The 4,911-nt window shown below is 43.9% G+C and overlaps 1 pseudogene; it reads left to right on the top strand.

Moving 5' to 3' along the window:
- The first annotated feature begins 3,529 nt into the window (after window positions 1-3,529).
- LOC125936791 (60S ribosomal protein L10-like) lies at window positions 3,530-4,318 on the top strand (annotated as a pseudogene).
- The last annotated feature ends 593 nt before the right edge of the window (window positions 4,319-4,911 follow it).

The raw sequence follows: 4,911 nt of genomic DNA, 5'->3' as shown, positions 1-4,911 counted from the left end.
GGCTTGAACTCATGAAATGTGAGATCATGACCTGAGCCCAAGTCGGACGCTTAACTGACTGAGCCACCCAGATGCCCCGCATGAACAGCAAGTATTAATCTTAAGCTGGTTTGGATTTACCAACTTGGTCTTAATAAAGTGTAAAAAACAAAACACAAGGAAAAAGAAGAATTTGTGATAAGGATATGAAGTACATCTTTATAATATAGAAATGCAGAATTGCATGAGGCTGAAGGAGTGACTGGAACCAAGCAGTTGGACAAGTCAGGAATGCACACCATGGTCCCCCAACCACTCTCTTCTTTGCCTTTCTTTGTGTTCTTGCTTTGTTCTCATTCTTCTTTTCCTCCTTCTCTTTCCCCTCCTCCCGCCACCCCTTCCTCTCTCCCTCTGGTTCTGCCCACTGGCCTCCTCTGCTTCCTAGGCCTGTGGCAGAGCTTGGCTGCAGCCGTGCACTGGAGCTGGTTCTTATAGACTCTTGAAAGCCCATTGTTATTTGCAGGAATTTTGTAGACTGGCTGTTAGGCATGCCTGTTATTAAAAATTAAATTATATAGGGGTGCCTGGGTGGCTCAGTCAGTTAAGCGGCGGACTTCGGCTCAGGTCATGATCTCGCGGTCTGTGAGTTCGAGCCCCGCGTCGGGCTCTGTGCTGACAGCTCAGAGCCTGGAGCCTGTTTCGGATTCTGTGTCTCCCTCTCTCTGACCCTCCCCCGTTCATGCTCTGTCTCTCTCATCTCAAAAATAAATAAACGTTAAAAAAAAAAATTTATTAAAAAAAAATTAAATTATATAGGGGCGCCCGGGTGGCTCAGTCAGTTGAGCTTCCAACTTCAGCTCAGGTCATGATCTCACGGTTTGTGGGTTCGAGCCCCGCATCCGGCTCTGTGCTGGCAGCTCGGAGCCTGGAGCCTGCTTCGGATTCTGTGTCTCCTTCTCTCTCTCTCTGCTCCTCACCTGCTCACTCTATCAATCTCTCTCTCAAAAAATAAATAAACATTAAAAAAAATTTTTTTTTAATGCACCATAGCCTTTGCATTGGGAATAGCACAAAAATTTGAGCAAATGTTCCAAAACTATTACCCTTTGCAGCAAAGAAGTCCTCCTATCACTAACAAGAAAAGTTTTGAAATAGGTCTTTGTTGTTTTATTTTTGCCTTCCTAAGATAACACAACATAAATGAGAATTTATGTTCATAACATTCATGTTGGAATTATCCTCATCCAACAATTATGACTAAAGTTTTGCTGCAAATACAAGAATTCAGCAAAAATCAGTGAAAGCTCTCCATTAGAATCAATTGGCTATGTGGGATTTGCAATAGAGTATTATATATTTTATTATATATAAATTATATGCTATACATCAGTAAGCTTTGTTATATATATATACTCATTTATTTTTCACAAAGAGTTGGCTGTTAAACGTCTACCAGCATCCCACTGGATGCCTGCCTCATACTCCTGAAATAACATCTATTTCCAACCAGATTAAAATAGTCCTTTTAAATTCCAATTTTGTACTCCCAGGGGGAGATCATCTAATCTGATAGGATGAGTCAATTGACTGCCATTGGTCCACTCAGCTCAGTCTAAGGACGCAGGATAACATAGTATCAAAATGGTCCTCCTAATGCCCCCAAGCCTATTCCTCAAGGGGAGGGGAGGATGATGGGCTGAGCAGGCATTCCACAGAAGTGTCCACTAGAACATGACATGGAGAAACTCTGGCTTCTGTGAGAAGCAAGCAAAAAGTCACACAGAGAGGGGCACCTGTGTGGCTCAGTTGGTTAAGCGACCGACTCGCAGTCTGTGAGTTCGAGCCCCACGTCGGGCTCTGTGCTGACAGCTCAGAGCCTGGAGCCTGCTTCCGATTCTGTGTCTCCCTCTCTCTGTACCTCTCTCCCTAACTCATGCTCTGTCTCTCTCTCAAAAATAAATAAACATTAAAAATTAAAAAAAAAAAAGTCACACAAAAAAAACCAAGATGAAAAGAGAGTAGGATAAGTTAGAAGGGGAAAGATGAGTGAGATCAGAAAATATTACAGGAAAACTAAAATCCAAGAACAGAATTAAAATCCATTTTGGAGGATGTCCTTTGAAAGTTCACCTAGAAGGGAGGGAAAAAGATCTGAGAAAATGATAGCTGCAAAAGATTAGAAGCCAGAGAACACGTAGTTCTGCCAGAGACACAATAGAACTATCCACGCTCTCCTTTCCTGTACCGACATAATCCTAGTTTTGTCGGAGGTGGCATAAAAAAAACATTCACCAGGGGCACCTGGGTGGTTCAGTCAGCTAAGCTTCTGACTTTGGCTCAGGTCATGATCTTGGGGTTCATGAGTTCGAGCCCCGCATCAGGCTCTGTGCTGACAGCTTGGAGCCTGAAGCCTGCAGCCTGCTTCAGATTCTGTGTCTCCCTTGCTCTCTGCCCCTCCCCCCCCAAAAGAAAAATAAATATTAAATTAAAAAAAAAATTCTTCAAATGTGGATTTGTGACACAGTTCTGCCCAGGAGATAGTAAGCTAAACTCTGCTGAAGTTTGCTGGGACAGTTTTGCTTTTTTTTTTTTTTTTTTTTTTTTTTTGAAAGTAATCTCTACACCCAAGGTGGGACTCAAACTCACAGCCCCAAGATCAAGAGTCACATACTCTTTGAGCCTGTCAGGGGCCCCTTGGTTTCCTGATACAGGTACCATCCTTTCCTCCTCCTGGCTTCTTTCACCTTTCTTCTCACTGGATCAGGGATGTGATGGCTGGTGCTGGAGCAGCCATATTTTGACCATGAGGGAAAAGGTCAAGGGAATCAGGGCTTTAGATTCCAACATCCTTAAAATACTGAACCAAGACTAGCAACTGCTTATCCCTGGACTTTTCTTTATGTGAACAAAATAAACCTCTATTTTATTTAAGCCATTGATAATCTGGTTTTCTGAAATAGGAACCCCCAAACCCTAGTATGATGTGCTAGTATGAATATGATTAGTATTTCTGAAGAGGAGAGCAGAACATGTGAATTAGACCTAATAATTGAAGTTATGTGAGAATAAAATTATCCTGAGATTTAAAAATATGCAGATAAAAGAGCTTACTGTCTTCGGAATAGAATCAACAAAAGATCTAAGGACATCCCATTAAAGTACCTAAACTTTGAGGAAAAAGATAGGATGCAGATAGAAAAGATGGAGATACCAACAAAGAAACAAACATCAGCCTGGTGTTGATCACAGCATCTGCGAGGTTTTAAGGAGGAATACCCTGGGACCCAAGGATTTTACACGTATGAGGGGAAAAGAAGCTTATTCTCAGACACGCCAGAGCTCAAAAATACACCATACCTAACATACAGTGAAACACTATGCAATTATGTTCTTAAAAAGAACATGGAAGTTTTCTCAGGAGTGACGTGGAAAGACTGTCAAGATCCATTGTTACACGAAAGAAGGAAATCGCCGAACTGTATTACAGTATGCTATCTTAGGGATTAAAATAGAAAAATAAGAATCTATATTAATATTGGCATGTTTATTCCTAAAGAAGTCTCGCTTCTGCAGAGGTGTCCCTGACGCTAAGATCCACATCTTTGACCTGGGGCGCAAGAAGGCAAAAGGGGACGAGTTCCCGCCATGTGGCCACGTGGTGTCAGATGAATATGAGCAGCTCCCCTCTGAAGCCCTGGAGGCTGCCCGCATTTGTGCCAACAAGTACACGGTGAAAAGCTGTGGCAAAGGTGGTTTTCACATGGGGGGTCGGCTCCACCCCTTCCACGTCATGCGTATCCACAAGACGTTTCTGTGCTGGAGCTGACAGGCTCTGGACAGGGACACAGGTGCCTTGGAAAGCCCCAGGGCACAGTGGCCGGGGTCCACACTGGCCAAGTAAGTCATCGTGTCCATCCGTACCAAGTTGCAAAACAAGGAGCGGGTGACTGAGGCCCTACGTAGGGCCAAGTTCAAGTTCCCTGGCCGTCCGAAGATCCACGTTTCCAAGAAGTGGGGCATTCCCGAGTTTAACGCCGACGGATTTGAAGACATGGTGACTGAAAAGCAACTCATCGCAGACGGCTGTGGGGTCAAATAGATCCCTGATCGTGGCCCCTTGGACAAATGGCGGGCTCTGCACTCATGGGAACCTCAGCACTGCCCCTCCCTATTCATGCCCACCGATGAATCCTGCTTCCTCTCTAAAAAAAAAAATTTTTTAGGGGTGCCTGGGTGGCTTAGTTCAGCGAGGTCCTCAAACCCCCCATCGGGCTCTGTGCTGACGGCTCAGAGTCTGGATCCTGCCTCAGATTCTGTGTCTCCCTCTCTCTCTGCCTCTCCCCCCACTCACTCTCTGTCTCTGTCTCTCTCTAAACTAAATAAACGTTAAAAATTAAAAAAAATAAAATAAAATTTTTAAAAATGAAGATTGTTAAACTAAAAACATGAATTATTTGAGGGTCACCTGGGTGGCTCGTTGAGAAGAATGTGTGAGTCTTCATCTCAGGGTGGTGAGTTTGAGCGCCACGTGGGGTGTTGAGATTACTAAAAACTGAATAAATAAACTTTAAAAAAAGAATTATTTGGGGGCGTCTGGGTGGCTTAGTCGGTTGAGCATCCGACTTCGGCTCAGGTCATATCGCGGTCCGTGACTTCAAGCCCCTCGTTGGGCTCTGTGATGACAGCTCAGAGCCTGGAGCCTGTTTCAGATTCTGTGTCTCCCTCTCTCTCCGCCCCTCCCCCACTCACGGTCTGTCTCTGTCTCTCTCTCTCTCTCTCAAAAAGAAATAAACATTAAAAAATAATCATTTGAAAAGATTAATGGAACAGACAAGTCTCTGGCAGGTGTATCATTAAGGAGCGATCACACAAATATCCAAGATTTTAAGCCTTAAAGGATTTTAAATACTGGGGGCTTATAAAAGAACCCAC

Source organism: Panthera uncia (assembly GCF_023721935.1).
Source record: "Panthera uncia isolate 11264 chromosome A3 unlocalized genomic scaffold, Puncia_PCG_1.0 HiC_scaffold_11, whole genome shotgun sequence".
In the NCBI taxonomy this organism is placed as follows: domain Eukaryota; kingdom Metazoa; phylum Chordata; class Mammalia; order Carnivora; family Felidae; genus Panthera; species Panthera uncia.
The sequence above is the reverse complement of the archived record's forward strand: the minus strand, read 5'-3'. Positions and strand labels throughout refer to the sequence as shown.